Source organism: Podarcis raffonei, chromosome 5, assembly GCF_027172205.1.
Source record: "Podarcis raffonei isolate rPodRaf1 chromosome 5, rPodRaf1.pri, whole genome shotgun sequence".
Classification (NCBI taxonomy): domain Eukaryota; kingdom Metazoa; phylum Chordata; class Lepidosauria; order Squamata; family Lacertidae; genus Podarcis; species Podarcis raffonei.
The window spans coordinates 46,251,253-46,273,604 of record NC_070606.1 but is presented as its reverse complement, the minus strand read 5'-3'; the positions used below and the strand labels follow the sequence as shown (position 1 = coordinate 46,273,604).

General features: G+C 42.0%; 1 long non-coding RNA gene across 1 annotated transcript in view; it reads right to left on the bottom strand.

Moving 5' to 3' along the window:
• Positions 1 to 1,739, bottom strand: part of LOC128414147 (uncharacterized) — a 99,153-nt gene extending 97,414 nt beyond the window's left edge. Inside the window, exon 1 of the long non-coding RNA XR_008330598.1 lies at positions 1,651 to 1,739. This is a non-coding gene — a long non-coding RNA (uncharacterized LOC128414147). The remainder of the gene's footprint in view (positions 1 to 1,650) is intronic.
• Between the last annotated feature and the right edge of the window lie 20,613 nt (positions 1,740 to 22,352).

Sequence of the window (22,352 nt, the reverse complement as noted above, 5' to 3'; positions counted from 1 at the left end):
ATTCATATTTAGTGTAAACTTCGATATATTATGTGGTCCTCCAGAAACTGTTGGACTGCAAGTCCCATCAGACCCAGTCAACACAGCCAAAGGGCAGGGATGGTGGGAGTTTTACTTCAGGAGAAGCAGGTTCCCCCACCTAGCAATTAAAATCTATGGAGAGGGCACTCCAAACAGTGCTTGATGGGACAGTGAGCCATGGTAGTGGCACCCTCCTGGTTCCTCTCAAGCTGCATCAGGAGTCTTCCATACTTCAGTTCTGTAGGTTGCCCAAGATGAATCTTGTCATTTGGGCCTTTGAATCCTTGTGAAAGTGCGAAGAGTTTGATTTAATGCACAGCCTATCAGATATATTTTCTTGCAGCTGTTGATTTTAATGTTTCTGATACGTTGGTTTTAGTTTTGTGAATATTGTATCTTACATTAAATGTTTTACGAACCACTCTGGCTTGTCGTTTGGAAAAGCGGTATAAAAATTGAAACAATAAACCAATCTATTTTAAAAAATTGGAGTGTAAACCCTGAAAAAGAGGGTAAAGATGCTCATTTTCTACAGAGTGAGAAAAACTATTTGCAGAGTAAAAGGAATAGCCAGGTCAGAAACGAACAAGAAGTGCCTGTCAGCTCAGTTTCCAGAGAGGTTAGGAATCAAAGACCTTTCTCCTTGCCAGAAATTCCAAAGGCTGGAGAAACTTCATTGATCTGAATGGATCAGCAAGAAACAGCTCTGCACAAAGCAGAAACTGTTCAGTTTTTGTGAAGCAAACTTCTCTTGGGCTGTGTAGACTTTCTCTTTCATGGGTTTGAAGGGAAAACTGTCAGTGAGAAATGTATATTTTCCCCCCAAACTGATTTACACAACTCTTACAGATAAGCAAACTTCCACAAGAAACTGCCAGTGGCTTTTAATATTCATACAGAGGCAACACATGAGCTACTTGCTCTGGATTCTGCAGGTGGAACTTCTCCTGGCAAACTATGCAGAGGTGCCCCCAGCCTTCTTCCTGCAGAGTAGGAAAATGGTGTGTGCAACACATGCCATTGCAGTGACAGTTAGCATAAAGCTTTAGGTTGAATAGACCTGGAATAAACACATGCAACTAGTTCTTCTGCCTCAGCCTGGTCAACCAAAACAATACAGCAGAGATGGGAAACCTGTGATCCTGCAGATGTTGTTGGATTCCAACACCTATCACCCACAGCCAGTATGACCAATGGTCAGGGATGAGAGTTGCTGTCTGGCAACGTGTGAGAGGCCACATTTTTTCCCATCTCAGCAATATAGCCCATTTGTTTACTCTTGCTCAGCCTCCAGATTAAAGCCATCACCTCTCAATCTCAGACCATCCAGGCCAATGGATGTGGCCTTGCTCAACTCCTCCACACTCAGGAACATCTCTCCTAGGCAGCCTACACTGGTACCTGTAGCTGCAGAATAGGGAAATGATTGTTAATCAACAGATCCCCACCCCTTGTCAAGGAGCTATAAAGCCAGCCAGTCTTCATAACAGTGTAGCACATTGGTGAGGCAACAGCTCACTGTTGGGTAGTTCTGGCTAGTCTTGGCTACAGGGAGCTGTCCAAGGACTTTCCCAGTGGTCTTCTGCTTTGCCCTAATAACCCTTACTTAGACTTGACAGTTGGACTCACCTTACTCAGACCCTGGTCTTCAAGACCTAACATTGCTTCTTAATTTGTGAGTGCCTTGGACTCTCTCTGGCCACTGCACATTCTGGGACCCCAACCTGAGAGAGAACAGGACAGGGGTGGTTTTTTAAGGATAGGCTCCCTCTATAAAATGTTTTTGCTATTTATGAGATTTATTACCCATTCTTCACAATATAGTCCCAAGGCAAGTTATATTAATTTTGAAATACAGTATTGAAATCAGTTAAAAACAAACTGCAGTCAATAGAGGGGGGGCGTCCTAAACAATATATCTCAAGTGCCAAAGAGCCACATTCATCCTTGGACTGTCCTCCCCCAAGGCATGCCAGTGGTGAACAGCTCTCTCTCTCTCTCTCTCTCTCTCTCTCTCTCACTCACTCACTCACACACACACAAAATCACCTCCCTCCACTGGTTTGAATAGAGCAGATAAGGAAAGGTTATCCCCTCAAATGATTGATCTCTCCATGCATCAAATAATTGACCCAATGTTGAAATAGGAGGCATCAGGGTTCTGGCCTTCCATCATCTCAGTCCTGTGTCTACTTTTAAACAATTTTCTTTGCTACTGTTGCCTAGATTGGTTGGGGTCTTGGGAGCAACCTGGGATGGGAAAAAATTGATTTCTTTCCCCATTGGACTCAGTGAAAAGTCCAAACCTTAAAGAAATGTCACTGATACCACAAGGGAAAGAGAACTCTGTCGGTTCCTGTTTCTCTCTGTTTTTCATTTTTCCATTCTTTTCCAATTTTTGTATGCTATTTTCACTGATATATGCACTGTATGCACATCTCTATCTAAATATATGTATTTTTGTATACATTATTTCACTGGAGAACTGCATCACAAAATTTGGAGAAGTGCAGATTTCAGTTTCTTTTAGCAAGTGTGATTGAATAGGTTCACATTAAAATATAACTGAACCCCATTTCTCCTTCATCCCTAGTTATTCTTTATTATTTTTTATTTTCATATATGACAAACATTTCTAACAGAATCAGCTTTACATATTTTAACTTCCCCCTTTTCTGCGGTTCCTTATATTTATTTAGTCTATTTTTCTGCATATCCCAATTTAAATCCATTTTATATTTTATTTCTATCCATTTCATATATGTTTTCAATACTTCACGTTTTTACATTAATCCTGCAAATGTCTTAATTTGTTTACAATGAGTTTGTAAATATTCAATAAATTATTTCCATTCCCCCTTAAAGACTTCGTTATCTTGATTTCTTATTCTTCCGGGACGTTTCACCATTTCTGCATATTCCATTAGTTAGAAGAATGGCTACAGAAACTAACAGAAACTTCCATCCCTAGTTATCACCAAAATAATATCTCTGCAAAATTCACCAAAATTCTCATTTGCCATATTTTAGTCAAACTTATTTGTAATATTCGGAATGCAATGCAGTATAGTTAATAGCAAATTAGTAAATGTATTGTTGCATAAAATCTCTGCTACTATTTGCAAACATTTGACAGATTGGTATTGACAGTAGTGCATTTTAAAGTGTAATACATTCTCTGCCACGTTGACTGGAATACGCACGCTGAATATATATGAGGCAGCTAGTGGGAGATGGCAATACTATAACACCAAGGCAGGTGCATACTCTTTAGAGCAGCTGTAATGAACCTCTAGCACTCCAGATGTTGCTGAACTACAACTCCCATCACCCTTAGCCATAGACCATGCTTTCTGGAGCTGAATGGAGTCGTTGTTCAGCAACATCTGGAGAGCCAAATGAGCCAGAGCCCATCCAGTTATCAACTGAGAAAGGAAGGAGCAGCATTCTAGGACTGTCAGTGCAGCTACAGCTTCTTCTCAGCCAGCTGCTTTGGCAATAAAATGACATAGAGGTGGAACTGCAGAGCCACTCTCCTGACACCAGCTGGATGAGCTTGGTAGAGTGATTTTCAAATGCAGGGACAGGGACTGAGAGTGTGTAAGCTTACATAATTTTTTTGCATGGGATCATATGGTTATAGGGTTCAATCTTTGTGGTACGGTGCGTTTTGTTGTTTCTGTGGCTTGTAAACTACGCTGTGTGCAGCAATGTAGAAAGGGTTACTTCAATTAAGAATGAAATTTAAAAAATGAAATATGGTGCTGAGTGATGGAAAGGAGGAGAGGAAGAATGGGAAGAGCTATCCCTGCATACAAAAGCGTTGGTGTTTCAGGAAAGTGCAAACAACAAAGCAGCAAGGGTAACAACCTTAAGTGCAATGATGGAAAACTCAGGAGGAATCTGACTAGGCACAGGCAAGAGTCCATTTAAAAGCATCTCTGGTGCACCGATGGCAGCCAAGCAATTTATGCACCACCACCACTCTGTCTGGGTAGCACCAACCAAGAATATTTTTCCATATGGTCAACAACCAGTTAGAATCTGGGAGAAAACGTACCCAAACAGAGTGGTCTGCTTTTAAAAATGAATAAATCCCAGCAGGTATTCAAAGAATAAATGAGACGGTGTTTCCAGCTGATCTGGGAATTCATTTTTCTCCTCTTATCTGCAGTGTTTCATATTTTTTCAAACAGTTTCATTTTAATTATTTACTGAGCAAGTTGTGTGACTGTAGTTATGTGATACTGCTTCAGTTTACTTTCAAAAGTTTCAAGCCATCTGAAGATACACAGTATGTGTGTGTATGCTGTGTTTTAGGTAGGGAAATAAAACGTAATAAATAACTAAATATAAATAAAAATCAATATGTGTTGCCTTATAATGAGCTGCAGATAAAATTTGTTCTCTTCTGACCCTATAAGAAAAATGCTTTACATAATATTCAGAGGAACACCCCTAGGTGGAGAAGGAACGACATCCCATCGCAGGGTTTCAGTACCCAGATGAAGCTCATGACATCACTCCTGCAACCTGCCTGGAGTACAAAACAGGGACATCCTTTCTGCCTTTCGATGCAGAATTGCTCACTTGACATTTACATGCAATCTGCCTCTGAAAACTTATCTTTGTGCCCCTGAGATAGTCCGAGCTAGGGACGTGGATAAACTCTCCGCTAGTAAAGGTTTAAATTAGAAGCAGTTAAGAATCAGGCTCCGTGGGATTTATTTCCTCCCATTCTGCTGGCAATTTGGCAGAACAAAATAGCGCTGCTATTTCACACCTCACAGAGAAAAAAAATGTTTGTCAGCTGTCAGAAATGGTTTGTGCTAATGCACCTCCAATCTAGCTAAGAAGACAGCAGTAAGAAAAGAAGTGTCTAGGAAGCTTGCCTTTAATGAACCCTAAAGAGATTTGTTGATCAAAAATAGTGCAAACTCCAAAGGTTTCAGGCTTGGGCCTATAGGCATACCTGTCCAAAGCCTCAATGATGGTGCCACTAGAGAGGAGGAGACCACATGTCATGAATAGCTAACTCACTTCAGAAGCTATTGGCTTGTTTACTTAGTTTTGAGGTCACTCTGGATGAAGCATAGCCCTAGCAGAAAGTATAGCCCCTTCTACCCACTCTTGCTATAAAGTATTTGCATCTGTCATGGGATCTGGGATGGGGGGAAGGATGAGCTCAGAACTTGCATTTGTCCATTTGGACACCAATTACATCAGCCAGAAATGCCTTCCCTTCCCTTCTATGATCTCTTCTCTCATCCAGGGCTGAGCCAACATATTTTGCTGCCTGAGAAGGACAAGATGGCGCCTCATGCCCCTCCTCCCACATCCCATGTCTAGAAGCTGACTAGACAGACAGTTGAATCCTACTTCAACACTGGTGACAGGTGGGGACTTGCGGGAGGGGGATGATTCAGTTCCCATTTAAAGGCAACCCTCCGTAATTTGCACTTAGTGAAACAATACACAAGCCGTCCTTCATAGTTTGTACTTCTCTGAATTTTGCAGTGCAGTCCTTCAGTAAAGTAACATGTACAGAATTAAATATACTGGAGTGAAGTGTGCATTAAAAAACATATTTGTAAGAACGGCATACAGAAATGCATGCTATTGAGGTAAATTGGGGGGGGGGTGTATTGGAAGGAATCTGCACTAACTTGCTGGTGAATTTTTGTGAGGACTTAAAAAGAAAAAGAAACACCAACCAAAATGTGGAGAGCTGAATTTAAGATTAGGGGAAATGAGAAAGTAAGAGAAAGCAAAACTGGCCTACATGTCCATCCCTAATGAAAGGACAATATCATTGACTGCAATGAAGAGCAGCAGGTTAGCTTAGAGGACACAGAGCAGGCCCCGTGGCGTTCCCATGGCCTTCAGCACCTTGCTGCCATGCCCCCAACAGCTGCTGCCTGACACAGCTGCTTCACTCAGCCTAATGGTAGGACTGGCCATGCCCATCTTTTGCTTAATTCAACCTTAGTGACAGCATTACGGCTCGTATCTTTCACCTCTATTCCATTCACCCCTCAGAGTCTGTTCTCCTGTCTCTGCTTCATTATACTGTTTTCTACCATATTTCTACTTCACCAGCTGGGTTTTAATGCTGCCCTCCCAATCCCTCATCTCTTCTGGTGGTGATATTGGTGCATATTAGCTTCCAGGTAGACCTGCAGGCTCCCAGCCATTGCTGCTTTGATATCTTGGAACCACAGCCAGCCTTGTCTGGCTCCTGTTTCAGAAGGATGCAGTGGAAGTCCTCCACTGAAGCGTGTCAATTGCTGGAGAAAAAAAAGTAGTTCATTTGTGCATTCAACGTTCTTATATGCATTCAGCATTGTCTTTTTTGATCCTCATTCGAGGAAATTTTCCCCAAAGTTTTACATCAGCAGCCAAGGAGAACGTGGATCACATTGTTATTTTATACATGCTTGCCAATTTCCTGGTTCCAGAATAGGAAAAGGACATCTGCAAAGCTGCAAATTAAGAATTTTGAACAGTTTTAGATAATTCTTTGGGGAAGAGAGGCAGACTTATAATAATACTTGATAACAGATGTTGACCTTAACATATTTTTGAGCAGTGATTGACCAAAGAAATGTCTCGAGGGTAATAATTTATGCCAGCGTTAACCAAATGATTGATTTAGGCAATGATGTGTTAAAAAGTAAACACAGAGAGAGAGAGAGAGCGTCTAACACAATAGAGTTGTATAATAAATGCCTGTGGTGTATTTTTATAATTTAGCCATGATGAATTTAGACTTCAAAGTAAAACAATTTGGAAATAGACAGCCAGTGTAGTGAGCAATGGTTGGAAATGTGGAATCCATGGCACGGGGCCTGACCAACCTCTCGTTGCATGCCACTACCTGCATGAGGCAAAGTGGTGTAATGGTTAGAGTGCTGGATTGAATTGCATTATTGACTGCCTTCTTAATTTGTTCTTAGGTGTTTTGTTTTGTTTTTCAAACTTATTGTTGTGTCCTTTGCATTTTCTAAATGCCTTTGGACTATTTTCTGAGATTGCCTAGCCCATGTGTGATCTCTGATTGAGTCCTTATCTACCGCAATCTGTCATATGTGCAATTTTTGCTCAAAGTGGTTGCTCAGAAATTCACCTAATTAAAAAGTGCTATCCATCTGTAGAAGCAAATATGAAATGACAGTGCTTCAAAACAAATCTGCCTTTTTTTAAAAAAAACACCTCCCTCTTCACAGCCAAGTAATAACATCTCTCTCGTTTTTTACCTGGAGTATGCAAGAGTGCTGTTCAGATCAGATTCACGCTTGCCTTAATAGTAGCAATTTATTTTTATTTATTTATTTTCTGCATGTGCATTTTAAAAACCTAATTTCGGTGCTTTTTTCAATAGATGCAGCCTGAAATAATCCTTGGAAATCGGCGATCTCATTCGAAGCACGTTTTAGTTAAAAGTAAATTTCCCTGGAATTGATAGTACTTGCAATCATATAAAATGGAAAAAGAATTGGGCCAGAAGGTCCGGTGGCACCTTAGAGACCAATTTAATTGTGGCAGCAGCTCCTATGGACAACAGCCTACTTCACAGTTTTAATTGACAGGAGTGTTTGAAGCAAACTGTTGGTCAATAAAGTGAAAATTAAATATGACAAGCATGGAAATGCACACATCCAGGGATACCAAAGAAGAACACAATATATAATCTACATTGACTGATATGCAATTTTAGGATTACTAAGCATCAATACAGTATAAATGGAGAAGGCAACTGCTGTTTGCAATAAACAGCTACTCCTCTAGGAAGGAGCAAACTTTTGAGAAGGATCAGAGGAAAATGGTATGAATACTTGTAATAGCCCTCTTGATATGCTTTAGCATTCAGAACTGCTCTGTCACATTCACAAAGCAGCTAATAAGAAATTGACTGTTCAGACACTGCACTGGGAGCAGGAGAGGACCTGCTGCAGAACGATTCTTCTACCACTTGCCAGGCCTGTACAGGGCACAGCAGTGGGCAACAAGGTTGGGAGGCACAGTCGTTTTGGCAGGTATGCCAGATTGGTTCTGGTAGGGTGGCACAGGCACACCAGCAGGGCCAAATCAGTGCTCCTGCCAATGTCCCAGCACTGCCATGACTTTGCCACCTGCCTCAACCCCAAACTGTCCTGGCGAGTTGTAGCAATGCCGCTGCTGGAAGGCTGGCTCTTCACAAGTGCCACAAGATGCCAATCATTATTTCCCCAAACCATGAGCCCAGCCAGACAAGCCTCTATAGCTAGGCAATCTTCGCTTCCTGGTACTCCACCCTGGGATTATATGATGAAGGATAGGCTAGGAATTGCCAAACATATGAAATTTTTAAATACCCAAAAACCGTACATTGAATAACATGTATTTATGTATTTGTTGCATTTGTGCATTGAAGTGCCTCAAAGCAACTTATGCACTAAAACTAAAACAACAGAGACATTAAAATCAGATAAAAACAGGAATGGACGAAAACAACATATTTAAAAGGAACAAGTCCTACCCAAGGAGCGCAACAAAAGCCTAACTACCCTCCTCATTAAAAACCATAAGCCTGGGTAAAGGAGGACATTTTTGCCTGGTGCCAGAAACAGATAGCAATGGTGCCAGGCATGGTTTGGAAATAACTCTGGAAATTGTGCTTGGAAAGAGACCAGTAGCGATTGGAGCTGTCATAACATGGCAATCACCTGCTCCCTGCAACTGGCCCTAGTGAATAGTCTGTCTGCAGCATTCTGAACCTTTGTCACACTCAGGGATCACATCTGGCAGCAGCAACAGTACACAAAGCTGTGGAAGAGCTTTTCTTTCCTTTAGTGTGCAGTTAGACAGAAAAAGTGGAGTTGGAATTTGTCCGGGTCAAAAGCTGATAATGTCCACTTTGAAAAATGTAGGGAGGGAGAATGAGACACATTAGACATGTGTGTTTATAGAGCACTTAAATGATGGTCAACGTTAGGGACACCATGTCAAATGGCTAAATTGTGCTCATGGTCCATATTTGAGGTGTCCAAACCATATTAAAACCCCTTCTTCATTTTGGCCAGAACCTCCTCTTCTTCACCTTTCTCTTCAGGCAAGTAATGCTTCATTACATCCCTGAAAATACCCTTAAAGTAGTCCTGATTTTACACCTGTTTGTTGCCGAACTAAAGCAGGTTCATAAATGAATCGCTGCTTATGAGAACTTCTGGCTCCTATGGGAAAACGTCACCTTGTTCAGCAGCAAAGCAAGCAGCAAAGCACACTTTTCTTTTTTTAGAATAAGGTGTCTGATGGAAAATTTGTGCCATTGGAAAATCGGCTTTGAAAAAAAACTCTGGTGGACTTTCAAGCTAGAAGGATCATGTAGGGGGTGATGGAAAAGACTGAAACCCTGGAGAGCTGTTGCCAGCCAGGGCAGGCAATCCTTGTCTTATCTAGACCCATCACTCAGATGAGTACATCTGAGTTCCCATGGTTATGGTTATGTAACCATAAAACTAATGATTTACAACTGAAGATGAATTAGCAGGAACTCATGGTGGAAAACAAAGGCTCAATATTCTACAACTGGATATTCAAGTCCCAGCTTTCCAGTCTTACTTTTGACTAATACGTCTTGGTATTACCCACCAAGCCTCTTTTATTAGCATCTTAGGTTACCATAAACAAAAACACAGCATCCAATTTTCTCAAAGGTTAACATTTCACCTCTTCCAGCTCTGACTAAAGGGAGGTTTTGTTGGGAATGGCTTTGAACTTTCCAAAGATGGGAGAAACAGGGAGTACAAAATATGTTGTGCTTCCTCTTCTCACGCTTGTTTAGATAAGTATATCTGAAGCATCTGTCAATACACATTCTTAAGACTCTAGTGCCCCTGAGGAGGAAACAACACCAGAATTTCCCTGTCAGGAGGGAATGGCTAACCTGTGGCCTGCAGAGTTTATTTGTGCCCCTAAATCACTCCACCCCATTAATTTGGGGATATGGTATTCCTTTGTTCCCCTTTTGTGAGGCTGTAGGGTGGCCTTACTCTGCAAAGGCAGCTCTTCTCTCCTTAGTATGATGCCACTGCAGGAAGGTCCTAGGGCTCAGTTTCCTGAGTCCCAAGACAATTCCACTTCCTTCCCCAACACTGTAATGAGAAGCAAAATTGCTGAGCATCCCCTGTCCTCTGGTGCTTAGCTAGCTTTCTGTATCCCTGGTTTGCAGGTACGCTACTGTATGGTAAGTGTGTATGAAATTATGCATGCTTTATAGGTGGCGAGTGTGCATGTGTGTGTGTGTACATGTTTAGTCACCACTCCTGCTATTGACACGTGTCCCTCAGAGGAGTGACTGACTATCAATGCAGCCCTCAGAACAAAAAAGTTTAGGCAGCCCTACTTTGAGAAGATGCATGGAATCATCTTTGGTCCTTCTGAACAACCAAGGAAATGAAGGAAATGCTGCTCATTTGCGCTTTGCCCCCAAGCTTATTCAGAATGTTCAGAGTTGCCCCTAATTCTCTTATATTGGAGAAACCAACATGGCCCAGTGAACAGATGGCTGAGGTGGACCAGGGGGACAATCAATTAGAGCTTTGACTATTCGTCAGAGTTATTTGATAGGTTTGGCCAAGCCATTCTCTTGCGGCCTTTGTTCCCCATGTGTAAAATTGGGGCTATTAAACCGCTGTGCACTTGAGAGAAATTGAAAGCAGTCTGTGCACCAAATATGAAATATTGCAGGAACTGTAAAGCAGTGGGTACATTAAAGAAATTATAAACAATGAATAGTAGCTGAATTTTATGATGGTCAGCAGCCACTCCAGTAGAGTGTACAAGATTTGTGTTGAAAATGCAAAGGGCACAAAGTGTATGATTTTAGTTCACCCATTTAACATTGGTAGAGCTCACAACTTCAATCCTTGGCACCTGCACTTTGAAAAGATCTCCAGTATAGCAGAGTTGGAAATGCCTATGTCCACTACCAAAGAACACAGTACTGGGCTAGATGACTAGGTGACAGTACTGGGTGAGTCAGAGGCCACATCTGCACCTTACATTTATAGCACTCTGTTGCCATTTTAACAGTGATGGCTTCTCCCATAAAGTCATGGGAACTGTAATTTGTTACAGGTGGTAAGAGCCCTCACAGAGCTACCATTTCCACATTGGCTTAACAACCAATCCTTCTCAAGGTAGAAGGTCTGCTTCAGATATCTCAGTAGGTCTTCTTTCTGTCCACCTCCAATTTACAAAACCTCCACTGTGTTTGTATAACGGGGTGGTGTCATTTTGGTTGTTGCCATGGGAGCCAGAAATACTTTCCAATCTACTTCAGATCACCCAGAAATCTATCAGTTGATCTTCTTTCTGTGCACCCCCAAAACAAACCCTCTACAGTCTTTGTCTTCTTTCACAGTTGGCACAGGTGATTCCACATCGCCTTCCCCCCAGCTGCATTCCTTCAGTCATTGGGGAGCAGTCGAAAGAAGCAAAACTAAATCTTTTCCAAAGCCCCATTCCCTGCCCATCTGCATGGGGAGAGGCAGAGCAGGTCGATAGCAGCTGGTATGCATCCTTCATGAGATGCAGCAACAAAGGCCCAGCAAACACTAGCAAGAGAATCAAATACTTTATTGAGTACATACTATACCAAATGTTACACAAAGAAATCAGCCTCAGACATCGAGCTATTTTTCCTGGCATACAGCTGGAGGGAAAAAAATACACTAATATTTTATAAGCAGCCAATGCAGAGAAGGAAATATTCATTTTCCCTTTTATGCTTGTTTTGCCTACAATTCACCCACTGTATGTCTTGGTGGAGGTGGATGAGATTAATCTCTGCAAGAAGTGGAAAATAAATTGCCTTTCCGAATTAGCATGAACTGTTCATTTTTTCCTCTAGTCCATTTGCGGGATGGTGGGGTGGGGGAGAAAATGTTACATTTAGAGCTGTACATGACTTTTGTGCAAACAAATATGCCCATTCTGTGAACCAAGCAAGATTTGGTGTGAGTAGGCCACACATGTTTCATCATGTGTTCATGTTCAGAGCAAGAGATGGTAGAGTGGGGTGGGTTCTAACTTCTACATTCAGGGTTGTGTGGCCGAGGGTTTTTGAATCCTCTCCTGCCTTAAATCTCCAGACTCTTGTCACTTCAGGTGCATTTTAGTTTTGAAACCCTTTGCTCGCTCTAACACTAGAAGCTGAGAGAAAAGTGTGAAAATTTAAGCATTATTTATTCCTTTATTTATTTTTCTTCATTAAAGTATTTATTTTCCACCCTTGCATAAAACAGCAGGGCAGTGTGCAGTAATATAAAAATATTAAAAACAATTCAAAATGATCATTAAAATTACTGGCTACTCTAGGGGCATTTTAGACAACTGCATAAGCCTGTTGGCGGGGGGTGGAGAGTCTATACTTGAAAGTCAATAGCAAGGCTGGCTGCCGAATCTCTGCTGGAAGAATGTTCTTCAACATGGTGAGGCAGCATGCATTGTTTGGTTGAAGGATTGGATAAAATTAGAAAGAGAAGAAATCCTCGATTTAGGACATGATAACAAATTTGGCTGGCATGCGTATTTATGCTATAAGAAAGATAAAAAACATAAAAGTTTTCATAATCATATAATAAGGAAAGCATTGATAAAGGTATGGAATAAATACAAAGATTTCTTAGAACCTAAAATACCATGGTGGTTGTCGCCAGTTGAGGCAATAACAATGAAACCGTTGAATAAAAAAGGAAACTGGCCAACATATAGAGATTTGTTAATAGAAGAAGAGAAAGGTTTGAAATTAAAAAGTTATGAAAATTTGAAAGTTGGTTCCATCACAGACAAATTAATGAGCAGTTTAAAGAAGATAACAAAAGGGAGTTCAGCTACACTATCTCAAACTTCCAAAAGGAAATTGTGGAGGGAAACACCAAATTACTGAAGAAAGTCGCCATAAGACCTTCAGGTATAAGGCAACATATAAAGTTAATAATAAATAATAATTTAAAGCAGGGAATTCACGGGGTAAAAGAACTTAAAACCAAAGAATTGCCAGTGTGATACAATGCAGGGGCTGTCATGATCCATTTCACAATATCCATATTGAGTAAACACTTTGCACAATGCTTTTGGAGCAGCAAGGAATTAAGCTTGCTACACAAATCTAAAGCAAATGTAGCCCTTTTAAACTGCATGTTTCATGAATGACAGGTCATGAAGCTGTTCAGAGCTCTCTCTTGTCTGGACCATCTGGGATAGGGTTTCCATCCAGAAATAATTTTTACAGGCCAGGATTTCACGTTCTTGTTTGGTTGCCAGAACTGTGGAACTAAAAAGGCCATTAAAAATCCAGCTGTATACGCATTTACTGTCATAATGCATGTGTGTGTACTAAGGAGTCACTTGGGAACAGCAGCTGCCTTTGCAAAATAGTACACTTTTTCAAGCGCAGTAACTGCTATCACAGGTGCAGTGCATTGCCATGGGAGATGTGCCATTTTAGTGACATGCACAGATGAGTGTGCACGTGCAAATGACAGCTTCATGAGTTGGAGTTCTGAAGGGGGTTGCAGAAGAGGACCAAAAAGGCCGTGGGAGTCAGGTGAAGACATCCCTGCTTCAATTCTGATATGAAGAACAGTGTGCAAAGGTGGCGTGAAATGCAGCAGGGGGAAATGACATTGCTGCATTTTAAGCAGTTAATGTGACTGCAACCTTAGACAGTTGAATAATCTTAGCCAGATGGAGGAACATTCTCTTCACTAAGGAAAGGGACTGTTCATATTCAAGGACACTTTGCCTTAGGTCAGGCTTCCTCAACCTCAGCCCTCCAGATGTTTCTGGCCTACAACTCCCATGATCCCTAGGTAGCAGGACCAGTGATCAGGGATGATGGGAATTGTAGTTTCAAAACATCTGGAGGGCCGAGGTTGAGGAAGCCTGCCTTAGGTAGTTCCAGGCTTGTCTACTGTACTTTGAAAGGAACTCTGCATCTGCCACAAGGCACTCAGTCTACAGTGCCAGGGTTTTTTAAAACAGAAAGGTGACAAATCATAACCTAGGAACATTTTCATGTTGCAGTGAGGAAAATACAATTCATTTCCAGGTTCTCAAAAACTCATTCTGATTCATGTTCACTTCATGATTTGATTGACAAATATTAATTGAACGGCATTTTGCATTATCTCAAGATTAGCTTTAGCGTGATTTTAAAAATTACTCTTATCAACCTCATTCTTTACGTTAATCAAACTAAAACCCAGCCGAACTGGCTAATAGGGTCACCCAAAATAACAGCAGAGACATCTGGCAGTATCAACTGATCCACAGTTCACTGTTCTCTTTAGCTACATGGTAACACGGGTGATGTTCATTGCATTCAAATGAGGCAGCCTTACTGTCATCAAATATTCTTCTCACAGCACCATCTTGCTGGCCAACAGTTTATGCATTCATTAGAAAAATCTGCTGTATCCAGTTTTCTTGATGCACTAAAAACAGAAGTGCATACTGCATGTTTTTGCTAAGTCAGATACAAACCTTGCTGCTTCTAACGAGCAATTTCAGTAAGCAGTAAACTCTAAACAGCTTCCACCTTATCCTCATACTTACATCAAAAGCAACATTACTGACCGACTGGTTTTCAAGCAGCCTGACTGGGTATTTTTTCTCACTTGGCTAGCTATGCGTGTGTGTGTTATTTTTGTAATATACGTTCAAGTCAATTTCAGTATTAGGAAAGGAGCAATTTAGATTTGTACACATTTACATGGCTCAGCAGTACAGTACATGCAAAAAGTCCCAGGCTCAATCTCCAGTATCACAAGGTGAGGTTGGAAAAGGCTCCCATCTAAGGCGCTGGAGGACTGCTACCAATCAGTGCACTGAGCTAGGCAGACCAGTGACCTGGCTTGGAATAAGGCATCTTATTCCAATGCACCATGTGGAATGATCAATAGCTAGGGAAAGAGGTATCACCGAACAACCCCGTCCATATTTAAGCTGCACCTGATGTGGGTGTTCAGCTGCACCCCCCATCTTATCTATTGGTCAAAATAACAGAGCTTGCTAGGGAGATACCTGTCCCACTGGAAAGCAGCAGGGCACAGAATTTGGCACTGAGTTTAAGATAAAGGTAAAGTGACCCCTGACCATTAGGCCCAGTCGTGGCCGACTCTGGGGTTGCGGCGCTCATCTCACTTTATTGGCCGAGGGAGCCGGCGTACATCTGCTGGGTCATGTGGCCAGCATGAATAAACCGCTTCTGGTGAACCAGAGCAGCGCACGGAAACACTGTTTACCTTCCCGCCGGAGTGGTACCTATTTATCTACTTGCACTTTAATGTGCTTTCGAACTGCTAGGTTGGCAGGAGCAGGGACCGAGCAACAGGAGCTCACCCCGTCGCAGGGATTTGAACCGCCGACCTTCTGATCGGCAAGCCCTAGGCTCTGTGGTTTAACCCACAGCGCCACCTATGTCTCTTGGCACTGGGTTTAAACAGCCCAATATGCAAGTCTTATTGAAAAGGATATAAAAGCATGGGGGAATCATAGGAAAAGAAAAAAAAGTTAATGGCATCATGTAGATGGCCCCAGAATGTAAGTGAATGGAGTGCAGCAATTTCAAAGTAGTATGGAAGCACCCTAGGATCATGCAGAACCTAAAGCAGCCACCAAGGGCTCGAGTACCTATAAAATGGATGTATTGAATCAAATCTGAAATTGTTTAAATGACATTTTCCATTTATGATATATGAGCTTAAATATGCCTAGGTTTAATGAGACTTAATACTCCTGAGAAATCTCTATGTGGGACAAGAAGCTACAGTTAGAACTGGATATGGAACAACTGATTGGTTCAAAATTGGGAAAGGCGTACGACAAGGCTGTATTTTGTCTCCCTGCTTATTTAATTTATACGCAGAATACATCATGCGAAAGGCTGGGCTGGATGAATCCCAAGCTGGAATTAAGATTGCCGGAAGAAATATCAACAACCTCAGATATGCAGATGACACAACCTTGATGGCAGAAAGTGAGGAGGAATTAAAGAACCTTTTAATGAGGGTGAAAGAGGAGAGCGCAAAATATGGTCTGAAGCTCAACATCAAAAAAACGAAGATCATGGCCACTGGTCCCATCACCTCCTGGCAAATAGAAGGGGAAGAAATGGAGGCAGTGAGAGATTTTACTTTCTTGGGCTCCATGATCACTGCAGATGGTGACAGCAGCCACGAAATTAAAAGACGCCTGCTTCTTGGGAGAAGGGCAATGACAGGCCTAGACAGCATCTTGAGAAGTAGAGACGTCACCTTGCCAACAAAGGTCCGTATAGTTAAAGCCATGGTTTTCCCAGTAGTGATGTATGGAAGTGAGAGCTGGACCATAAAGAAGGCTGATCGCCGAAGAATTGATGCTTTTGAATTATGGTGCTGGAGAAGACTCTTGAGAGTCCCATGGACTGCAAGAAGATCAAATGCATCCATTCTTAATGAAATCAGCCCTGAGTGCTCACTGGAAGGACAGATCGTGAAGCTGAGGCTCCAGTACTTTGGCCACCTCATGAGAAGAGAAGACTCCCTGGAGAAGACACTGATGCTGGGAAAGATGGAGGGCACAAGGAGAAGGGGGCGACAGAGGATGAGATGGTTAGATAGTGTTTTCGAGGTTACCAGCATGAGTTTGACCAAACTGCGGGAGGTAGTGGAGGACAGAGGTGCCTGGCGTGCTCTGGTCCATGGGGTCACGAAGAGTCGGACACGACTAAACGACTAAACAACAACAACAACAATACCAGATTATATTAAAACGCCTTGAAAACATATACCAGGAAGTCTGTAGTGGAATCCTTTACTTGCCTATATTTCTTCTGCAAAGGAAATATCTGCTTGCCATCATACTTAAAGGACTAGATGCTGTAGATGCTGCTTTCTCTTAATTGTATACATCAGTTCTCTGGAATAGGCAGCCAATTATTGTAAACTATGTGTCAACAGCAAGTAGGTGACTAATTGTGGCCAGCTGAGGTTCATCTCAATCTCAGTCATCCAGACACACTGCTTAATTTGTTTGTGTGAAAATAATTGCTCATCTAGCAAACCTTGCCTCGTTTAGCTAATTCAGAAGAGTACTTCCCCTGAAATTATTTCCAAACACAGCCAATGTTATGATGGATAAGAGCTGTTTGTCACAAACCTTGTAGGGTGGTGAAGGTTCATTATACATATACACAAACCATACTGTGCTAGCCTAGACCTTTCTAATTTCTTCTCAAATATATTCCTTCTGCCTCCTATGTTCCCTCCAAATAGATAGGTTCTCGTTTTCTTAAAATATGCCTCTTCTAAAACTCAGCTGTTGGTTTCAGAAGCTGTGTACACATGACGTTGGCCATGATCCATATATATCCTGAATCTGTCTGGTAGTTTTAGTGCATTTTTCTCAAGAGGAGGAAGCTGACAGTGTCAGCCCCTGGGCTAGTTGTAAGTAAGAAGGCAGGGCAGGTGGGGGACTGACTGAAGGCAAACTGAGTGCCCTACTTGCCCCCAATGAACCAGCCTTGACTGCTGTGATGTGAATGACACTGGTTGCCAGTTGAGTAACTTTAGTTGCATGGACTCTGAGAGTCTATTTCAGGGTACACGCAAATTATGGACATCCATCCAGCTCCAAGACAGCAAATGGAGAGCTCCCTTCCCTGTACCACCCTTCCGAAGATCTCTGATTCTTAGCCACCTTCACTCACTATGAAGAAGTTGCTAAAGTAGGCACCAGGTCCCACCGAAAGGTGGCAGTTCAGCCAGGAGGTGGACTGCCTTAAAGCTGTTGCTACTAGGCAACACTGGTTCATACTGAGCACGTGTGTGAATTTCCTCCATAGTTTAACATTCATTGGGGGAAATGCCATTTTAGTAAAAACTACAAGCAGGTTGCACTACCACTAAATAATGGCAAATACCAGGTGTTCCCCTTGACCAATCTCAACAAACCATTTCCCAAAATGCTCAGTACAAATGGAGGAATCTTCACAGAAAGTCCAACCTAAGCAAAGCATATGGAAAGAAAACACAAAATACGTGTGAAAATGCCAGAGTAACTCATCCAATGTTTAACTCATTTGATATAAGCCATTTATTAACCTTTCAACCCAAGATTTGGCCTGGACCACCCGCAAATGTTTGTTTCTTACCCTGCCAAGTTTCAAATCAATCTGTAGGGCTATTCTTGAACTATGAGCTGTAGAACCTACTGCCCCGATTTCCCATTATGTTGGCAGAATACAGTTCAAGCAGCTCACCCTTTACATAGGGCATTAAGATAGATCTTCCACATTTATTCTTCTGAGAAATGTTACAGCTTCGGAAGCCAATCAGATCAAGAATGTCAACCAAAAAATCCAGCAAAGAAAGTTGTGGAATTTATAAGGCAGAAATAAAGAACTGGTTCATCCATATTTCTTTAGAGCAGAGGGGCAAAACCTGTGCCCTCCAGATGTTCTTGGACATCCTTGGTCATTTGCCATGCTGGCTAGAGCTGATGGAATGTGGAGTCAAAGAACATGTGGAGGGCACAGATTCCCCATCCCTGCTCTATTAGTAACAACATTTGGGACATTCTAGATTAGAAAAAGGGATGTGGGTGGCGCTGTGAGTTAAACCACAGAGCCTAGGACTTGCCGATCAGAAGGTCAGCAGTTCGAATCCCCGCGACGGGGTGATCTCCTGTTGCTCAGTCCTTGCTCCTGCCAACCTAGCAGTTCGAAAGCATGTCAAAGTGCAAGTAGATAAATAGGTACCGCTCTGGCGGGAAGGTAAACGGCATTTTCGTGCGCTGCTCTGGTTCGCCAGAAGCGGCTTAGTCATGCTGGCCACATGACCCGGAAGCTGTAGGCCAGCTCTCTCGGCCAATAAAGCGAGATGAGCGCCACAACCCCAGAGTCGGCCATGACGGGACCTAATGGTCAGGGGTCCCTTTACCTGGATTAGAAAAATGGGGAGCATGATAGTGGTTTGGTGTGGAGAAAGTGGATAGGGAGTGTCTCTTATATTTCTAGAATCCAGAGCCACCCAATGAATGTCGGGAGATTCAAGACAGACAACAGAAATTGTTTCTTCATGCACCCCTTAATTGAACTATGGAATTCACACCCATGATCTGCAGTGATGACCATCAACTTGGATAACTGTAGAAGAGGATTAGACAAATTCATAGAGAGTAAACCTATTTCTACGTCCACAGTCAGAGGCAATAGGCACAGAATACCAGTTGCTGAGAATCACAACCAAGGAGAATGCTGTTGCACTCAAGTCATGTCTGGGGCTTCCCATGGGCATCTCATTGACCACTGTAAGAACAGGATGCTGATGTAGCTGGGTCTTTGGCCTGGTCCAGCAAGTCTCTTTTTATGATCTCCAAAGAATGAAAAATTTCTCATTTTGTTTCCTGTCAACATGCCTCAGTTGTTCAGTTTTTTCTGGGTGCGTCGTTCATTTGCTTTTGTCATCCATATATTTATTTTCTTCTGTTTAGCCAACACTATTCCGGACATCTTAAACTGACAGTTATCTCACTTAAATGTAGTAGGGAAAAACATGATACAGTTACTGTAGTGGAAGAATAAATAGAACATATGCCATGACATCTCAAAGAAGTAATGCATTATAGCTGACACACTAAGTAGTCTGCATATGCTAGTATGATTAATTGTAGTATCCCTGCAGTGAAACTGGGTGTGTATCTCTCATTAGTTAATGTTGTTGATTTATATATGCACTGTAAACCCACACATAAAGGAAGCTGGCTTTGCTGCACAACAGAGTTGCGTGGAACCAAGAAGCTTTGGTTTTGGCATATCCTTTTCCATGGAACGTTACGGTTTAATAACAGAAAAGTGTAAAAGTGTTTAATTTGCATTAATGCACCCCTGAAATCTTGAGATTTGTTCTTTGTTGGCTTTTTTTTCCATCAAAAGATTGAGCCTGCCTTTCTGAAGAGGAAACATGCAAAGCGGGTTGAATAAATAATAAAAGCAAAAGACACTCATCAGTGGAATATCAAAAACATAAGAAGAGCCTGCTGGATGAGGCCAATGGCCTATCTAGTCCAGCATCCTGTTCTTTCAGTGGCCAACCAGTTCCCTGCGGGAAACCCACAAGCAGGATCTGAGCAGTTCTCATCCTGTGGTTTCCAGCAACTGGTTTTCAGAAGCATTACTGCATCCATCTGCAGAAGAAGAGTGCATCCATCATGACTAGTAGCCATCAATGGTCATCTTCTCCATGAATTTGCCCAGTCCTCTTTTAAAGCCATCTAAATTGGTGGCCATCACTGCCTCCTGTGGGAGCGAGTGTCATAGTTCCAACTATGAGATGTATGGAGATGAGTAACATGCCCCATTTGGGGGCCTTATGCTGCCATATGTGGCCAGAATACTGGCGGTTGTAACATGTGCTTCGCCATACTTTCAGCAAGTGCACCAAGGGCCTCCATGGCCTGGTCGAAGTACACCTCTGCTGTATCCTCAGCCGCACCAGAACACAGATTGGGACTTGCAAGACTCTTGCCTTCGCTGCAGCTGACTGACATGGCTACCCCTCTGGGAACTATTAAATGCAAAAGACGACATTATCTTCATAACTGTTGTGCCTGTGTTTTTCACCTGTTCCTGAGTGCTAAACGTAATGAAAGAAGCAGTCTCTATATACGAAGCACAGGTTTCCATTAAAGCTGAGGGTTCCAAATCCACCACTGGCTAGTAGCCAAACATGTCAGAGTATACATCCCTAGATGTCTTATTACAGGAAGCAAGAAGTGAATGATTATTGACAGCTTAAATCCATAATAGCCCAGTGGTTCTGTGCAGACTACTCAAAAAAGCCTCTGTTGCCTCTAGAGACAGGATACAGGAATAGATATAAAATGGGTCTGACATGGAAGGACCCGTTTTATGTTTCACATTAGGAGTCGACAGGTTCCTTCCTCCATATGCACAATTTGTGCCACCATTTGGATTAGTATGGATTTTATGTAAGTGCAAATTTTCAGTGAGGTGAATGTAATTGCTCATCACACTTTCAGATTAGCCCTGGTACTTTAAAAGAAGAAAAATTAAAGAATGAACCTTCCTACCACTACTGAGCTGCCCTGTTTTGTCCAAACTGGATGTGTTTTATGACTCACATTTCAAATTTAAAGCAAGCCAAATGTGTCCCATATATGAAAGTATCTTGCATATGGGATTGCTTTGGATTCATATTGGAAACATTGGGTGTTGGGAAAGCAGATAAGCGATACAGTCTCACCTCCTTCCTGCCCCCGCAGGTTTCCCGCGCCTGCTTTTGAGGAGGAAGGTGAGAGATGGATGCAGAGATAACTGCTCTAGCTGAATTGTGGAATTTCTTGGGTTGTTTTTCCTTTGGACCATGCTTAATGTATTTTGGTGTTACTTACGAAAGAAGCATGCTGGACAGAGGTGACATGAAGTAGGCGGATCTCACTGGAACCAATGACATTATGAGCTCAATTGACTTGAAGTTTAAAATTACAGCCATTATGACCAATGTCACTGCTAGCTTCCTGAGCAGCTGTTTCCCGTCTTATTTATGAGCCAATGTCAAATAAATTAAGGAGTGATGATCAAGAGAGAAACTCCAAACATGTTTGCATTTTATTTTCCGAAATAACATGACGAGAAGAACAGCATGTTCCTGTTGCCCAGTTGAGTCTTCTCCATGATTTCATACTGCACAGGAACAGTGAAAAATTGTGTTTATGGTCTCTTGTGACAACTAAATGGGGGTTTTAATGATTTAATTTCCTTGGCTTTTTGTTTTTGTTTTTCTTTTTTATTCCTCCAGCACAGATGAAAGGAAAATGATGCCTTAAACATTAACGAGGGAAAGATTGTGTTGCGTTTGCATGCTGAAGGGCCGCAATAGCCTATCCCACTTTTCTGCCATTAGCAACCAGAACTATCATGAAGATGATAATGATGCGAAGCATTCTTGCCATCAGAACTCTGGATAGGACGTTTACTAACCAGAGAAATGCCATTAACATTCTGTGCTACACGTGTTTTTTAATATGTAAGGAATTGTAGTGAATACATGGCAGAAATAAGTAAAAAATGGAGCATAGGTCACGGCCTTCTACCAGATCAGACATGTTAGTCCATGTATAGTAGTAATCATTGTAGTATTTTTTAAAAACCATTCTCCTTCACCAGCAAGTCCCAGTGTGGGTATAACAATTTAGAATTTAGAATTAAAACAGACTGCATTCACAGGAACAGGCTGGGCCTTGAAAGCACACATCTCAGGTGTCAAAGGCCGGGGTCAAGAAGT